This window comes from Mytilus edulis, chromosome 4, assembly GCF_963676685.1.
Source record: "Mytilus edulis chromosome 4, xbMytEdul2.2, whole genome shotgun sequence".
NCBI classification, from domain to species: Eukaryota; Metazoa; Mollusca; class Bivalvia; order Mytilida; family Mytilidae; genus Mytilus; species Mytilus edulis.
In genome coordinates, this window is record NC_092347.1 from 49,897,716 (window position 1) to 49,917,778 (window position 20,063).

A 20,063-nucleotide genomic window follows, 5' to 3' on the forward strand; every position below is an offset into this window, starting at 1 on the left:
GATCGGACAGCAGGTATGTTAAGATAAGATTGTGTATATGTTTGTATGCTTTTTTGTCAAAGTTTCCTCTAGGTGGCGTCCAAGGATCGGACAGCAGGTATGTTAAGATAAGATTGTGTATATGTTTGTATGTCTTTTGTCCAAGTTTCCTCTAGGTGGCGTCCAAGGATCGGACAGCAGGTATGTTAAGATAAGATTGTGTATATGTGTGTATGCATTTTTGTCCAAGTTTCCTCTAGGTGGCGTCCAAGCATCGGACAGCAGGTATGTTAAGATAAGATTGTGTATATGTTTGTATGCTTTTTTGTCCAAGTTTCCTCTAGGTGGCGTCCAAGGATCGGACAGCAGGTATGTTAAGATAAGATTGTGTATATGTTTGTATGCCTTTTTGTCCAAGTTTCCTCTAGGTGGCGTCCAAGGATCGGACAGCAGGTATGTTAAGATAAGATTGTGTATATGTGTGTATGCCTTTTTGTCCAAGTTTCCTCTAGGTGACGTCCAAGGATCGGACCGCAGGTATGTTAAGATAAGATTGTGTATATGTTTGTATGCCTTTTTGTCCAAGTTTCCTCTAGGTGGCGTCCAAGGATCGGACAGCAGGTATGTTAAGATAAGATTGTGTATATGTTGTTTGTATGCCTTTTTGTCCAAGTTTCCTCTAGGTGGCGTCCAAGGATCGGACAGCAGGTATGTTAAGATAAGATTGTGTATATGTTTGTATGCCTTTTTGTCCAAGTTTCCTTTAGGTGGCGTTCAAGGATCAGACAGAAGGTATGTTAAGATAAGATTGTGTATATGTGTGTATGCATTTTTGTCCAAGTTTCTTCTAGGTGGTGTCCAAGGATCTGAACAGCAGGTATGTTAAGATAAGATTGTGTGCATATTTGTATGCCTTTTTGTCCAAGTTTCCTCTAGGTGACGTCCAAGGATCGGACTGCAGGTATGTTAAGATAAGATTGTGTATATGTTTGTATGCCTTTTTGTCCAAGTTTCCTCTAGGTGGCGTCCAAGGATCGGACAGCAGGTATGTTAAGAAAAGATTGTGTATATGTTTGTATGCCTTTTTGTCCAAGTTTCCTCTAGGTGGCGTCCAAGGATCGGACAGCAGGTATGTTAAGATAAGATTGTGTATATGTTTGTATGCTTTTTTGTCCAAGTTTCCTCTAGGTGGCGTCCAAGGATCGGACAGCAGGTATGTTAAGATAAGATTGTGTATATGTTTGTATGTCTTTTGTCCAAGTTTCCTCTAGGTGGCGTCCAAGGATCGGACAGCAGGTATGTTAAGATAAGATTGTGTATATGTTTGTATGCTTTTTTGTCCAAGTTTCCTCTAGGTGGCGTCCAAGGATCAGACAGCAGGTATGTTAAGATAAGATTGTGTATATGTTTGTATGCCTTTTTGTCCAAGTTTCCTCTAGGTGGCGTCCAAGGATCGGACAGCAGGTATGTTAAGATAAGATTGTGTATATGTTTGTATGTCTTTTGTCCAAGTTTCCTCTAGGTGGCATCCAAGGATCGGACAGCAGGTATGTTAAGATAAGATTGTGTATATGTTTGTATGCCTTTTTGTCCAAGTTTCCTCTAGGTGGCGTCCAAGGATAGGACAGCAGGTATGTTAAGATAAGATTGTGTATATGTGTGTATGCCTTTTTGTCCAAGTTTCCTCTAGGTGGCGTCCAAGGATAGGACAGCAGGTATGTTAAGATAAGATTGTGTATATGTTTGTATGCCTTTTTGTCCAAGTTTCCTTTAGGTGGCGTCCAAGGATCAGACAGCAGGTATGTTAAGATAAGATTGTGTATATGTGTGTATGCATTTTTGTCCAAGTTTCTTCTAGGTGGCGTCCAAGGATCTGAACAGCAGGTATGTTAAGATAAGATTGTGTGCATATTTGTATGCCTTTTTGTCCAAATTTCCTCTAGGTGCCGTCAAAGGATCCAAAGGAAAGGTATGTTAAGATAAGATTGTGTGCATGTTTGTCTTATATTAAGATGATTTAAGTTTGTATTACAGATGGAGGAGCACAGATGAAAGTTCAGAAATAGACCTGAAGGAAAATTTTCATTTTATTTGCCAGCTAATGATGATGTAAGTATTTGGTCATTACAATTAAATTTGTGTTTAAAACTATCTAAAAAAAAAATTAGGTAATAAAAATCACTTTTTTTCTTTGAAAGACCTGTGACTTGAAATTTTATTACAAAATTGTCCATAATTTCTTGTTCAAATTTATTTGCTAATGAAACATAATTTTAAAAGAATCATTGTAATTGTAAATGTAGACTGATCCCCCAATTTAGGATTTGAAATAAAACATCACATTTATTTCTGAGTTAATTATTACAACAAATATACTCTTAATATTGACAATTTGGATATTTACATAATTATTTACATTTTAATTGGGAAAATATGACTTTGTTTAGATCCTTTGTTCAAAATTGATACATCAGATTGTTTTGGTTAGCCACCACATTCTGATAATTATCTACATACATTAATTTCAGAAATAATGATGTTATCATTAAACAGTCTTCATAATACTGAATTAAAGTTAAAATGAAAATGGTTAATGAATTATAGGCAAAAAGAGCATAGACACAGAAAATTGCGCCATTGACAAAGATCTGGAAAGAAGCTTAAAGGAAGGACCAAGTGTCAGTCGAGATGGCAGATGAGAAGCAACTCGATGGAAGATGTTTACTTAGATCTTCAACCAAGTCCAAGGCTTTGCCATGTATGCAATCAAGCAGCAAGGATAGCAGCTGGAATGAAGATTAATTATTACATTGATCTTCAACCAAGTCTGAGGCTTTGTCATGAAAGAAATAATGCAAGTATATTCAAGCCAATTAATTCTGTACATTATCAGGAAAAATGTGATAGAGTCTATAAGCATTATCGATAAGGCAACACACATTTTTGTTATTTTGCACATTTACAACACACAAAAAAAGATATTTATCAGTTTGCTAAATGTTTTCCAGTACACGAATAAAATGTTATTCCATGAAAAGTAAATCCTGAAAGAATTTTTACTTCATTAAGGGAGACTAGTACAATAAACAGCAAGAATGTTTCTTTCAGTGGGAGATAACTCACTATTACGCAATCAGAATACAGAGTAGATTAATAAAAATTTAGACTGGCAATTTAACAAATTTGTAAAATATATAATTTGTGTCAATTTTAATTCCTTTTTAGGTAATAAAACAGTGCCAATGTTTTCATGAAGGGGAGTAAGACTTGTGGTATAAGATGTCTTAAATACAAGTATGTATAAAGTAAAATCACAAAAATACTGAACATAGAGGAAGATCAATTGGGAAAGTCCATAATCACATGGCAAAATCAAATAACAAAACGCATCAAAAACGAATGGACAAAAACTGTCATATTCCTGACTTGGTACAGGCATTTTCAAATGTAGAAAATGGTGGATTAAACCTGGTTCTATAGCGCTAACCCTCTCACTTTAATGACAGTCTCATCAATTTCCGATATTTTTACATTGATGCGTTAAATAAACAGACACAATAAATATAATATAACTCCTCTATTTAAACAAATTTTATCATCATCAAATAAGTTTACAGGGAAAATACGTTCACTAGGCTTAAAGTTGTAATTTTTAGGTCAAATGGTTTTTTGTTGTTGACTAAAGGTTCTAAAATTTTGACTTGATCACTCTGGTGTCATTGTAAAGACTTGTATGCAGGCTTTGGCTTAACCACGAAATGAAGTACCAAAAAAATTTCAATTGTTCACCAAATGAGACGCTGAAAATGGCTCCATTGATGCAGGTCAGGATATGAAACTTGAAGGAATGTCTATTTCATTTATATTGACCAACAGCAGTCTTATACGGTAAATATAATCTAATTTATAATTTTAGTTTTTGTTCCAATAGACGGCCAGTACCAACTTTCAGTCTAGATGGCAGATGAAAAGGAACTCCATGGAAGATGTTTACTTAAATCTTTAACCAAGTTCAAGGCTTTGCCATGTAAGCAGCAAGCAGCAAGGATAGCAGCTGGAATGAAGATTAATTATTACATTGATCTTCAACCAAGTCTGAGGCTTTGTCATGAAAGAAATAATGCAAGTATATTCAAGCCAATTAATTATGTACAATACATGTATCAGGAAAAATGTGATAAAGTATATAAGCGTTATCTATAAGTCAACACACTTTTTTGTTATTTTGCACATTTACAACACACCAAAAAAGATATTTATCAGTTTAATCAATGTTTACTTGTACACGAATAAAATTTGATGCCATAAAAAGTAAATCCTGATAGAATTTTGATCTCAAGGGAGACTAGTATAATAAGCAGCAAGAATGTTTCTTTCAGTGGGAGATAACCTTCTATTACCCAATCAGAATACAGAATAGATTAATAAAAATTTAGGCTGGCAATTTAACAAATTTGTAAAATATATAATTTGTGTCAATTTTAATTCCTTTTTAGGTAATTAAACAGTGGCAATGTTTTCATGAAGGGGAGTAAGACTTGTGGTATAAGATATCTTAAATACAAGTATGTATACAAATCCTCTATTTAAACAAATTTTATCGTCATAAAATAAGTTTACAGAGAAAAAACCTGCACTAGGCTTAAAGTTGTAAGAGGTCAAATGGTTTTTTGTTGTTGACTAAAGGTTCTAAAATTTTGAATTGATCACTCTGATGTCATTGTAAAGACTAATGTATGCAGACTTTGGCCAAACCACAAAATGAAGTACCAACAAAATTACAATTGTTCACCAAATAAGACACTGAAAATGGCTCCATTGATGCAGGTCAGGATATGAACTTTGAAGGAATGTCTATTTCATTTATATTGACCAACAGCAGTCTTATAAATATAATCTAATTTATAATTTTAGTTTTTGTTCCAGTAGCCGGCCAGTACCAACTTTCAGTCCAGATGGCAGATGAGTAGCAACTCCATGGAAGATGTTTACTTAGATCTTCAACCAAGTCCAAGGCTTTGCCATGTAAGCAATCAAGCAGCAAGGATAGCAGCTGGAATGAAGATTAATTATTACATTGATCTTCAACCAAGTCTGAGGCTTTGTCATGAAAGAAATAATGCAAGTATATTCAAGCCAATTAATTCTATACATTATCAGGAAAAATGTGATAGTCTTATAAGCATAATCTATAAGGCAACACACAGTTTTGTTATTTTGCACATTTACAACACACCAAAAAAGATATTTATCAGTTTGATAAATGTTTTTCTGGTACACGAATAAAACTTAATGCCATGAAAATTAAATCCTGATAGAATTTTTACTTCAAGGGAGACTAGTATAATAAACAGCAAGAATGTTTCTTTAAGTGGGAGATAACTCACTATTACGCAATCAGAATACAGAATAGATTAATAAAAATTTAGGCTGGCAATTTAACAAATTTGTTAAATATATAATTTGTGTCAATTTTAATTCCTTTTTAGGTTATAAAACAGTGCCAATGTTTTCATGAAAGGGAGTAAGACTTGTGGTATAAGATATCTTAAATACAAGTATGTATATAATTCCTTTATTTAAACAAGTTTTATCATACTGTCAATAAAAAGAAACAAACAATCAGCTATCACTGGGCTTGAAAACTTTTTGTCAGTAGTTTTAATGTTTAATTTATTAGTATTGGTAATTGAAAATCATTTTAGCTATGTCAACTCGAACTAGATAGAGATCTTGTCTGGTTTTATTGGTGTTTTGTAGATAAGTTAGTGCATGTATAGGTCATATATTTAACTTCAAAATGTCATTAACGCAAAATCTCCTCCTAAGCTGTCAAGGCTGAGAGGGATTATCACTCTTTGAGGTTTCAGAGGTTGGAAAGTATGTCGTATTTATTATTGTTGTTGGGATGTTGTCACATTGATGTTTTCTCTGCATCTTCTTTTACCTTAAAATGTTTATATCTATTTCTATATGTATACCAACAGTGATTTCTTTTTCTACTATTTTGAATGACTTAGTATTTTATTTTTCAGGTTAGCATTACAGCGTGTCCTTACAGATTGATGTTGGAAATGGCTATTAGAGTTGACTTTTAAAGGTAAGAAAGAACTATTTTATAGATTTATAAAATTTTCGATTTAAGATCATGTGATTTTTATAATCTTTTTAGAATTTTAATATTTTCTGGAATGACCTGTCAAGCTTTAGGAAGGGAAAAAATTACTGTTTTCAAAAGTTTCTCTGCTTAAATTGTTATTCCCAGTTTGCTATTTTTTGCCTATTTCAGTTTCTTAAAATATGACAGAAAATTTAAAAGTGTATTTCTTTTTCAGATAACAATTGCTATGGCTGAAGGATATAATTATGTGATTAATTACTCCTTGGAGATTATGTGAATGTTCTTAACATGTTGACAGCTGAGCACTCTCTTCACAAGACATCAGATTTAACATCCTCATTCTGACACTGGACATAGCTGCCAATTTGTACATCCTGCACTACCAAACAGACGCCTTACATTTGCAAGTCTGAAGAAGACCCAATTAGAGTGACCATATTTCCCTTTACGGTCTTTCTAACTCCATGGAACAGTTTCCAATATGAACGGTTCATATAAATCTTGCATAAACAAGAGAAAGAATGTAGTTGATAAATTCTAAAATAATTAATGTAAAGATTCTCCATTTTCAACAAGAGTGGAAGTTTTAATTAAGGTTAGTGTATTGTGTTTTGAATTTTCACTCAACTTTCTTTTTCTCTCTTCCATTATATGCTATGGATTTTTTTTAACTTGTGGCTCAACAGATAAAATGGTTCTTATTAAGTTAAAATTTACATTTGTTAAGAATGGAGAATCTAAAAATAACAAAAATATTGTAAATATTTTTAGTATAGCAATGGTTTTATATGGAAATCAAAAATATTACTGTCAAAATTGGTATAATGATACATTCAAGAGATTACACGTAGCAATATTTAAGTAATCCTTATTTACTACCAGTCACAGCCATTTCTTGACTAAGTATCAAGTCTATTGCTACATGTACTCAACTCTGTTGTAATGGAACATAAGTCTAACAGGGTCAAGGGGAGGTAATGCACCTGTTTAATGCCTCATACTAGAAGTTTCTTTAGTGCACAGTTTACCAATATAACTTAGACATTCTCTTCTGTAATTTGAGCAGTACCAGAGTACTGGATCTGTTTTACAAAGCATCCATTAAACTTTTCATGCATTGGCTGAATTTTTGACAAGTCCAAAAAATAGGAGAATATTGATAAAACAATGTCCTTACTTTCAGGGAATGTAAAATAATATAGTTTCTGTAAAACAATAATTTGTGTACTATATGTACTTAATGTAATGTAAAATGTTGTATATTATTGAATTATAGACCACCTTAATGTATAATTGTCCATATTTTGAGTTAAGAGTCGATAGACTTTTCTATAATATTGATATAATTTGTCCCATAAGTAGTGCACTACACCTTAAAAAACTGTTAAAACAAGTGTGCTTTTTTTATTTGTGTTTAGTGTCTAAAAGAAATGCACTTTGAAATAACTGTTCTTGGGCCTAGGAGTTCAGTAAATGTAGATTCTGCAAATTCCCAGATCAGTAAATGTAGATTCTGCAATTTCCCTGATAAGGAGCTATGTACATAAAAGTCGAATTAGTTGAATTCCATTTTTAAGAGTTCTCTTAGTCAGTAAAACAAATCACTTTACAAAGATTGCTGTACCTGTTTCCTTTCATATGAAACTTTTTTCTTCTTCTGTAGGATAGTTAGTGGTTCAAATATATGCCTGTTGAGAATAAAATTACATGCAAGTTTTCCAATGAAAAATGAAAATAAAATTTGCATCAGACTATACTGTCATCCAAAAAGGTCCAATGAAAGGGTCTTGTTGCGCTCAGACTTTTTGTATCATGTCAATTTAGCATAGAAATTACCAAAAAGAAACAAATTGCTCTTTCCCATAGTTTCTATATGCACTTTTATATGTAAATATGTGTTACGGCCTAAATTGACCCCAACTTATTTTTAGTCTTGCATAGCCTATAGGACCATGTTATTACTGTGTGGTGTGCTATTTTTAACTTTTCATTCCAGTTAAAGCACATTTAAATATAAGAAAGAATTATTTATAGCAAAATTGCTTCACAAATTCTAATTCTGTTGAAAAATATCACAATTTGTTATAAGCACCCCCCCCCCCTCAAATTTTCATAAGTAATTTAGTTGCTGTTTTCCAGATTTCCTACAACATTATATATTTCACTTTCTATTCTTTGACTGATATTATATCACAACACATTATTGTCATATTCTCTGACTCTCCTCCCTTTCTTGAAGCAAAAACTAAACAGTATTTGATCGCTATATTGTTGACCATCAGAACTTCCCTTTTTATTATCCTTACAAAAATACGATGCTTTTCAATTAAAGATGATGTAAACTTGTACTTTTATTGACAATTACCCATTGACTGGAATTCACGTGAACTACTTTTAACAAATGCAAACATAGATTTATGATTTTTTGCATCCTGTTTACATGTTTGTACTAGAATTATAGTATGCAGCTTAGATATATCTGGAAACTTTTTAATTGAGAACAATTTTCACAAAACAAAAGCGAATTGTTTTACACCATGTACACTTAGGCGTTTTATAGCGGACTATAGTATGGGATTTCCTCATTGTTAAAGGCTGAACATTGACCTAAAGTTGTTAATTTCTGTGTCATTTGGTCTCTTGTGGAGAGATGTCTCAAAATCATACCACATCGTCTTTTTATATATATTAAGTGAAAATACTTCTGGATCTTGAAGATGCCTAGGCATCAATTCCATTAAAAAAATATCCACAAAAAGATTGATCTTTTAAAAGCATAATTATGCCATGTAAATAAATTTATCAGTTTTCAAGAGTAAACTTGACAACATGTCATCCTTATATGTTAAAAGCAAGTAATTAAAATGACTGGTGCCACATATTTTTACATCCATTATAATAGGTAGAAGTAAATTTATTTTCTGCTGCCCTGTAAACTAGAAATAGCGAGAACACTGGAGGAAAATCTCGGTGATGAGCAAAATTATTCTGTGTTCCATATGTGTTTTGCAGTTTTATTTACACCCAAAAGTGTTAAAAATTCAGAATTTGACAGATATTTCAAAAATCTTTACTCGTGAAAACGCAGAACCCAAAAAAGCTATCATTGTCGCCTATGTAAATAAATACTTCATTTAAACCTAAAGCGAAATAACAATTTCTGGTACATCACTATATTTTTCGAGATATATTAGAATTAGGATAGGTTATCAATAAGCTACTAGGTAGTAATCTGTATCAGAAGAAAATTGCTGATCATAATGAATATATACCGGTAGTTTATATCAAATTTTTAGTGTTTTTTTATTCTTATGTTCAAGGGGTAGAATTCTCTGTAAGAACCAGTATTCTGTCAAGGACCTTGTCTTTAGGCATTTCTCTTTGCATGTATTAAGGCATATAAAAAAAGGGGGGCATATTATTGCTAATTTAGTGACATTTGTGTATTTCTTATTGCATTATGTTGCCAAAATCTCCATAAAATATTAAAATAAGTTAAAAATTAAGAGGCTTTAAATTTGCTTAGTAACGTCAAATTGAATTTTCTGTACACGGTTTACATAAAACACATAACAGCTGTGATAAAATCTTAATTTCATCCATTTCATATTTCATGTAATTTTTATTTGCTCATACATTGGTGACAAACATATATAAATGAGTTATTAAATCATCAGCTTTAAGTTTTTAAAAATAGACCTAAATCAAACTTGATTTATCAAACACCTTAATAAGTAAATTCATAGTTTCCAACTTCTGTTGAAATTGATTGCATATAAGATAGACAAGTTTTGGTTCCTACGGCACCCTCATCAGTATCAAAACTACAGAAGAGTACAAAATTCCCAAGTGATAATGTGCACTTCACAATTTGTCACCATAAGAAGAAATTATAAATAGAAAGTGAAAGTAGGTATGAAAGTAAACTGGATTAAGAATGTTAAATAAAATATGTTTTTGCAAATTTGGACGACAATTAATTGCAATTATGTACCATTTCAACAATAGAAGTAGTATAGACTTGCAAATCCGTACCATTACATCACAGGAAGTAGTATGGTTGTCTGAGCGAAGCCAATTGGAAGTATGTACCTCTTAGTGAAGCTAATAGGGAGTACACCCTCTGTCTTGTTGCGAAGCTGATTGGAAGCAGTACATATATACCTCTGTCTGCAAAAGCTAATTAGAAGCAGTACCCCTGGCAGAGTGGTCCCAATTAGAAGCACGTAACTCTGAGGGAAGCCAATTGGAAGCATGTACCTCTGCAAAATTTGATTAAACATTATTCAACAAATTTTATTTATCATTCTTTTTAAAGTTTAATTTCATACTAACTCTCATTTTCTATTTATAATTACTCCCCTTGTTGACATTGTGACATGCAAATTATCACTTCACCATTTTGTACTCGCCTGTGGTTTTCATCCTGATGAAGATGCACTAGAAACAGAAACACGTAAATTTAAATAACTACAGCACACCCTCAAGTATTGTTATAATTAAGGGCCAAATTTTTTAAAGTCAAAGGTGCATAATTTTAGTTTATGCACCTTTAAATGATAACTTAACTTACTGTATCTTTTTGACAGCCAAGGTTCCTCAAGATCTATAGGGAGGCTGATATAAGTTTGCTGTCAAGGGCATATGATACAGTAACAGGGGAGGTAATGATGTCGCTAATGTCAAATGTTACTTTTTGCCATGTCAAATAGTTACATATTAAGAAAAGATTAATTTTTGACTGATTTTTATCATTCAGACTGATTTAACTTGAAAATAAGTTCATGAACCCCTCTTTTTAAATATGACGTAAGCTTGAAAATATATCAAGATTGTTTGTGCCAATTTGAAGAAAACATCAATGGAAATTTTTTAAATAAGATAAATAATATAATATAATTAGATAATATATAAAATATCCAAAAATGACGTTTTTATTTTACTAAAATAATGAAAACATGATAATGAATTATTTCAAAAGAATTGTTACACAAATTTAACTCAAAATACTCTTAATATGCAGAGATGATATTCCAGTTTTTTGGTTTTTTTTACATAACTCCGCTTGTGTTTATCTTTTAAAACAAAAAAGTTAAGTATATTTTTCCATTAGAGGGAAATGTCCAAGAAACCGAAATGTCTAAAAATTTGACCCCATTTGTCTATAAAAGTAGCACATGAAGGTATATTTGTTATTACACAATTGAATTGACTAGGTGAATAAATAGCTTGTAAGCACAGTAATATAAAACTTAGGGTTTTTTATTATCAATAAATTTTATTTAAATGTAAAATACAATAAATTAATTTTTATGCCCCAACTAGGTAGTAGAGGGGCATTATGTTTTCTGGTCTGTGCATCAGTTCGCCCATTTGTCTGTTCATTCGTTCATCAATTCGCCCATTTGTCTGTTCATTCGTTCATCTGTTCGTCCGTCTGTCCCGCTTTAGGTTTAAGTTTTTGGTCAAAGTAGTTTTTGATGTAGTTGCAGTTCAATCAACTTGAAACTTAGTATCCCTGGTCCCAAATGATATAATCTTTTCAAATTTCAATGCCAAATTAAAGTTTTGACCCCAATTTCACTGGCCAGTGAACATAGAAATTGAAAGTTCAGGTTAAAGTTTTTGGTCAAGGTAGTTTTTGATGAAGTTGAAGTCCATTTAACTTGAAACTTAGTACACATGCTCCCCATGATATGATCTTTCTAATTTTAATGCCAAATTAAAGTTTTGATCCCAATTTCACGGTCCACTGAACATGAAAAATTATATTGTGAGTGGGGCATCCGTGTACTATGGACACATTCTTGTTTTAAGTTAAATTGTCAGAGGATGGGGTAGAATCATTGGTTCTTAAGTTAATGAATTCATAAGAACAGACTCTGTAAGCATATATATCAGTTTGTTAATTAATATTTGTGGTCTTGAAAAATCGTGATATCTTTGAAAATAGAATTATTACTCATGGTACCAAAAAGATTTTACTAGAAATTATTTTGTTATGTTTAAGTGAAAATGGAAACCCTTATTATTTCTTTGAACAGTTTTGAATTATGAACCTCATATATACTTTAAAAATTTGATTTTAATAAATGAAGAAAAAAGTTGTGATAATTTTCAGTATAAATTCAAATTGTAGATTTGACATGATAAATTACGAAATTTGTTAATTTTTCGAAACAACTCCCTAGTAAGCTTTAGATTAGAAAATCTTGAAAAAGAAAACGAAAAAAAGTGTACTGGCAGTGAAAGGAATTTAATCACTTTAAAATGAATTAAAAGTTTTCCAATGTTTATAGCTGCATACTAGGAATTGGTATTTGTTTACTTGACATAAAGAGGATTTTTATTTTTAGTCTTCGGGTCATGTATTAAAAAATGAATTTCCTGCAAGTTGGCTTTTGAGGCTTGAACTTCTTTTCTTTACACTATTGAACCCCAACCAAAAAGATACACACTAGTTTACTCTGCCAATAAAAAGTGGTGTGTTTACAAACAATTCAAAAAGATTTGCTATTTCAGTTAGTGTTTGGATATTAAATACTCTTTTACTTTGATAGAAACAGAAATCATCACAAATTCAATATCTCAAAACGGACATCATAAGGACTCTCCTGAGAGAATGTGGGAGCCCTACACTTTTCACTCTGTTCATTGGTCTAAATGCAAAATCTCCAAAAATATAGATAGTAAACTGGATCAAGAATGTTAAATAAAATATGTTTTTGCAAATTTGGACGACAATTAATTGCAATTATGTACCATTTCAACAATAGAAGTAGTATAGACTTGCAAATCCATACCATTACATCACAGGAAGTAGTATGGTTGTCTGAGCGAAGCCAATTGGAAGTATGTACCTCTTAGTGAAGCTAATTGGGAGCACACCCTCTGTCTTGTTGCGAAGCTAATTGGAAGCAGTACATATATACCTCTGTCTGCAAAAGCTAATTAGAAGCAGTACCCCTGGCAGAGTGGTCCCAATTAGAAGCACGTAACTCTGAGGGAAGCCAATTGGAAGCATGTACCTCTGCAAAATTTGATTAAACATCATTCAACAAATTTTATTTAACATTCTTTTTAAAGTTTAATTTCATACCAACTCTCATTTTCTATTCATAATTACTCCCCTTGTTGACATTGTGACATGCAAATTATCACTCCACCATTTTGTACTCGCCTGTGGTTTTCATCCTGATGAAGATGCACTAGAAACAGAAACACGTAGATTTAAATTACTACAGCACACCCTCAAGTATTGTTATAATTAAGGGCCAAAACCCCAAACCAAACAGATACACTAGTTTTCTCTGCCAATTAAAAGTGGTGTGTTTACAAACAACTCGAAAAGACTTGCTATTTCAGTTATTGTTTGGATACAAAAAATCAGACGATGATGATGGAAAACCAAGGAAAAAGAGTGCATGTGCACCAAAAAAGAAAAAATGCTATGATGTATAAAGACAAACTTGCTTATAGGTGATTTGAACATCAAAAACTAAAACATTGTACAACACTTCATTAATTAATATTTTACTTCAAACTAAAAGACAAAAAATAGCGTTGTTTTCATCCCTGAAAATATCAACTACAGATATTGAAACATACCCTTTAAATAAATATTGGCCTTACCCCCATAATTAAAATCATTAGTGTTCCTTACTGAAAATACCTATAAAAATGTAACTGCTGAATGCCTCGCTTTTTTGTTATCAAATTTTTAGTGTAAAACATCACTCAAAGACCTTTGATATACTATTCTCATAAATTTTTTATACAACCGCAATTTTTATTATGTTCTTTAGTCATATATAGGTATCAAGTCGTCAGTGTCATCCAAAACCAGATGGTTTCAGATAATAACATAAGTATAAGTAAATAGAAATCAATAAAATTTTAAACTATAACCACTGAAGGAAGGTTAAGATCAATTTTGGAGGTTTTTATCCCAACAGTTTAGGAGCAAGGGGTCCAAAAGGGGTCAAAATAAGTATTTTTATAGTTTCAAGACAATAATTTGTGAATCTCTCTGGACTTGTACCACAAGGTTCCATTCCAAAAAAGAAAGTTTGATCTTAGGATTTATGGCCCCACTGGTCAGGAATTAGGGTCCAAAAACGGGGCCAAAAACTATACTATTCTTATACTTTGTATAAATTGCTTATTTCTCGATGAATTTCAATGGGGTTTTATTCTTGAATTCTTGGAGTTCTTAAATATGGTAAATCTAACAGTGTATAAAGTTTTTGGAATTTGGTCTTCATTTTTTAAATGGGTTCAAAGAGTCCAAAATTAAACTTATTTGATTTCATCAAAAATTGAACTGTTGAAGTTCTTTGATATGCCAAATCTAATCGTGTATTCAAATATTTAATCTTGGGTCTCTTTTTCAAATTGGTCTACATTATGGTCCAAAGGGTGCAAAATAAAATTTAGTTGATTTTTAAAGGAATTTTGAATTTTTGATGTTCAATGATATGCTGAATCCAAACAAGTATTTAGATACTTGATAATGAGCCCCATTATCTGCAGTAAGTGTACATGTATATAGTTATATTTATTGTTTAAACACATCTGCAGTCCACCAAATGGTGGCAGATATAGTGTAGTTATATTTATTGTATTGTAACTTTGGAATAGCTTACCGTGTTAACATCTGCAGTCCACCAAATGGTGGCAGATATAAGGTGATTATATTTATTGTATTGTAACTTTGGAATAGCTGACCATGTTAACATCTGCAGTCCACCAAAGGGTGGCAGATATAAGGTGGTTATATTTATTGTATTGTAACTTTGGAATAACTGACCATGTTTACATCTGCAGTTCACCAAATGGTGGCAGATATAAGGTAGTTATATTTATTGTTTAGTCTAATTGGAATAGCTGAATACCATTTTAACATTTGCAGTCCACCAAATGGTGGCAGATGTCATTAAACGTTGCAAGCCACATATTGGTGGCTAATGTCATAAATCATGTAAATATTTCCTTTTTGAATTTCCTGAGGAATCTTTCTTTATAAGTAATGTTTCTGTAAAAGATAATTTCAATCTTGCCATTCCTACAAATATTATTGCATTGTATGAATCTCCAGTTAAGATAATGTATATTGTGTAGTTAGATTCTAAGAGTTCCATTCCTCATCTGCAGTCCACCAAATAGTGGCAGATGCTACATTTTACCATGTATTATTATTTATTTATACTGTTTTTTTTTCCAATATAGCTATTTAAACCTCAACATATGATATTCAAAACATTCCTAAATTTTCTATTATAGCTTTAGATTTTACAATAGACATTTTACATTTTGTTTTTTTATGCATAATACAAGGTATGTTTGTCATTTTATTACACATGTTACTGTACATATGTTTATTTCATATCATTTTTCAATTCGTCCCTTTATAAACAAACTAGCATCTTTTCTCTTATTAATTAAATATAATTTTATCAAATTATTTCTCACAATATCTTTTTATTGTTGCTTTAAAGCAAACTACAATTGCTTTAATTTATTTAAAATTATTCAACATATTCAGACTTTAATTGTAAACAATTTTAAAGATTTAAATAATTCATTTCCATATATTGAAAAAAAAACCAAGGAAATAAATTTTCCTGAATGCATACCAACACAAATGCAAGTCCATTATCAAACTCCCACATTGATCTCAATAATTACACATTAAATCATATACAGTTTGTACCATCAAGCTTCAGTTTCTATAGAACTTCCTTGAAATTTTATCTCTATTTTTTGCATCATGTCAGCATTAATAAAAACCATGGCCACTTCTCCTAAAAAACATGATAGTTCATCATGCCAAAATTAAAGTTACTTGCATATTTCACAAATTGTTTAGATCAATAAAATTCAGTAAAGACAAAACTATGCCTTTCAATGAAATAAAGACGATTGGTCATTATTAAAAAAACAAATCCCTGTATAAAAATTGTGCTTATTTTTATAAAAAAAGATAAAACCTGACAACCAACAATCTAAAACTAACGGCAATCCTATCAATTAATAGAGAAATACATTTTACTAGGAACAAACTTATTATATCAAACAGTACAAACAGAATATAACCATACAAAATCAGAACCTTTATCATATTTATTGAGTCTATTATCTTTTGATCAGTTAGCAGTATTATTCCTTCAAAGAAAATTTTAATTGTTCCAATTATATAATTCATTCATTTTGTTTTACATAAACTCTTATTAAATCATCCACAAGTACTGCTACAATCCACTATTCAACCATATATTATGTAAAAAAACCACATGTTTTTGTTAAACTAAAATTTTAAATGAATGAGCCATCAACACATGTCTAATATATAAAAGTATTCAAATGCAACTTGAAAAGATGTACTAAAGGGACGAAACTCACAAGGCCAAACCGACACATTAAATTGATTATCCCATTAAAATATTTTGTTCATTATTTCATAAATGTAATTTATGTTTATCACATATTCAAAATTTTCTCTAAAACAATTTTTCACTATTTAGACTTTTCCACATTTTAGACTTAGTCAACTCGGCCTTGGGGGTATAGGCAGTACTAACTTTTCAAAGTTTGCGATCAAATTCTTATTTCTTTTATTTGCGCAGTCACCAGAAACTGATTCACTGGATTTCAACCAATTGAGTTATATTTTTTTGTTGTTAATAATATTGATGTGTGAAACACCTACTGATGAGTCCTATTCACACATCCATATTATAATACTTTGTTACCAATTTCTATTAATTCCAGATTTTGATCTTTTACAACCTTACTACCACCTATAAATAATTAACATTTTGCAATAATTTTCCCCTGAAACATGCATAATAAAACAGTACCCATAGTCTGACCTATAGTCTAATAATGCCCTTTAACAAGTATTATATCAATAACTGCATTAAACAGTTTCTAATCATTATTCATTCAAAACCATTTTTTTATACCACTGTCTCATACACAACTTATTATAGTATACTGTTGTCCATCCGTCCATCATCCACACTTCAGACAATTAATAGAAAACACTTCCCCCTACTTTCATGAAACTTTGTTGAAATATTGATCTAAGGTCCCTTTTGATTTTTAATAAATTTCAGATTTTATGTTTCTGTGTTACGATATTTTATATATGCTCAAAAAGGAGGGATTTTTTGGTTTCTGGACGCCTACAGGTGCAGGAGTTTCTCGCTACATTGAAAACCCATTTGTGGCCTTCGATGTTGTCTGCTCTATGGTCGGGTTGTTGTCGCTTTGACACTCTCCCCATTTCCTATCTCAATTATTCTCATAACACTTTCACAAAATTTTATGAAACTTTGGTTAATTATCTATGTCTTTTGACTTCAGCTACCTTTCAAAAATTAAAACAAGATTAACAACTACAGGTCCTCGAATAGCCTTCAACAATGACAAAAGCTCAAACAGCACAGTCAGCTATAAAGAGCCTAAAATGACAAATATAAAACAAATCAAATGAGAAAACTAATAGCCTAATAAATGTACAAAAAAAATCAGTTAAACCTTTAAGCAAGCCTAAAAGGAATCAGGCACATAATGCGCCTACAGTGCAGCTATTTATTACAGAGATTTATTAACAAACTCCATATTCAAACTCTCAACAATTTAATTCTTAGAGGGGGGGTGGAAGTTGAAGCCCCCTTTTCCTATTAGTCAATCATTTGAATGAAGACATGTACACATCGACTAAGTTTGTTAATACACATTTCCAGTCAATGCATTTGTAACAACCTTTAACCCCACTGACTATTTGCATCTGTGTCCATACTTGTTTGGATATAAAATACTCTTTTACTTTGATAGAAACAAATCATCACAAATTCAATATCTCAAAACGGGCATTATGTTTTTTGGTCTGTGCCTACGTTCGTTCGTTTGTTTGTTCGTCTGTCCTTCTGTCCATCTGTCCTTCCATTCGTTTGTCCCGCTTCAGGTTACAGTTTTTGGTCAAGGTAGTTTTTGATGAAGTTGAAGTCCAATCAACTTGAAACTCAGTACACATGATATGATCTTTCTAATTTGAATGCCAAATAAGTGTTTTGACCCCAATTTCACGGTTCACTGAAAATAGAAAATGATAGTGCAAATTTCAGGGTAAAGTTTTTGATGAAGTTGAAGTCCAATCGACTTGAAACTTAGTATACATGTTCCCTGTGATATGATCTTTCTAGTTTAAATGCTAAATTAGAGTTTTTACCCCAATTTCGCGGTCCACTAAACACAGAAAATGATAGTGTGAGTGGGGCATCCGTGTACTATGGACACATTCCTCTATTAAATTAATTGCCAATGTGAAAGGGTCAGGTTCCATAAGTGCCCTTAATGATCCTTAAGATGAAAAGTGTTTCTAGTTGATGCTTATGTGCCAGAAAGTGAAATACTATTAACTTTGCCAGTAGCATCCTGATTATGTTGAAAATAGGATTTTTTTTGTGAAAGTTAATTTCAACCACAATGAGGCCAAGGAAATAAAGAGATTAGGGTTCCACAAACTATATTCAAGTCTATAATTCATTTGTTATAACAAACACAATGTGTAGAAGTAGGTTTTGTTGATGTATTGAAACCCTTTTAAATGTATAGCTTTGTTTGTATTGTATCAGAATTATTTATTTGCTTATGTGACATGTGCCACACAAAATGTTCTTGCCCAGCCTGAAACTGTCATTTTTCTAGCTTTTTTCTAAAAACCAGACTGAGTGCTGGTATGCAGCAAATAAGAATGAATCAACAATAAATACTGCAATGTATTTTGTACAACTAGTATTTTCCTAATGATACCTTAGTGACCTTATCCTTGGTGTTATTAAATCCTTTTCTTCCTTATAATTGTAAGATGATATACTTCAGTGGCAAAACATGTAGTTGCAATTTGAGATGTTTTAATATAGTAGAAGCAGATTTATAGTTATTTAGGTATTTTGTAGCATGATGTATTATAATTAAATTTTGCTTGTCTTTCATAGAATTATGGTTGAAAATATTTTGAAAACCTTCACTTTCTACCCAGAGTGTCAAGTTTCTTTTTATATACTCTATAAATTATATATTTTAACATGATCGTGTATTTTGTTTTGATTAGTTCTCCTTTTTTAGCTTCGGGCCAGGTGAGCTTTTCTCATCACTTGGCGTCCGGCGTCGTCCGTCGTCGTTAACTTTTACAAAAATCTTCTCCTCTGAAACTGCTGGGCCAAATTAATCCAAACTTGGCCATAATCATCATTGGGGTATCTAGTTTAGAAATTGTGTGGCGTGACCCCGCCAACCAACCAAGATGGCCGCCACGGCTAAAAATAGAACATAGGGGTAAAATGCAGTTTTTGGCTTATAACTCAAAAACCAAAGCATTTAGAGCAAATCTGACATGGGGTAAAAATGTTCATCAGGTAAAGATCTATCTGCCCTGAAATTTTCAGATGAATCAGACAACCAGTTGTTGGGTTGCTGCCCCTAAATTGGTAATTTTAAGGAAATTTTGCTGTTTTTGGTTATTATCTTGAATATTATTATAGATAGAGATAAACTGTAAACAGCAATAATGTTCAGCAATGTAAGATTTACAAATAAGTTAACATGACGGAAATGGTCAAATGACCCCTTTAAGAGTTATTGCCCTTTATAGTCAATTTTTAACCATTTTTTGTAGATCTTAGTTATCTTTTACAAAAATCTTCTCCTCTGAAACTGCTGGGCCAAATTAATCCAAACTTGGCCATAATCATCATTGGGGTATCTAGTTTAGAAATTGTGTGGCGTGACCCCGCCAACCAACCAAGATGGCCGCCACGGCTAAAAATAGAACATAGGGGTAAAATGCAGTTTTTGGCTTATAACTCAAAAACCAAAGCATTTAGAGCAAATCTAACATGGGGTAAAAATGTTCATCAGGTAAAGATCTATCTGCCCTGAAATTTTCAGATGAATC

The 20,063-nt window shown here is 31.8% G+C and overlaps 1 long non-coding RNA gene across 2 annotated transcripts; it reads left to right on the forward strand.

Annotated features, from left to right (window-relative positions):
• Positions 1–161: 161 nt before the first annotated feature.
• Positions 162–16,666, forward strand: LOC139519903 (uncharacterized). 2 transcript variants are annotated; one of them, XR_011663748.1, is made up of 8 exons: positions 1,452–1,778; positions 1,864–2,088; positions 2,584–2,833; positions 3,205–3,273; positions 4,894–5,100; positions 5,469–5,537; positions 6,015–6,079; positions 6,315–16,666. It is a non-coding gene; the product is annotated as an uncharacterized lncRNA (long non-coding RNA). The 2 variants fall into 2 exon arrangements; XR_011663747.1 differs by having other exon boundaries at positions 162–2,088.
• Positions 16,667–20,063: the final 3,397 nt, after the last annotated feature.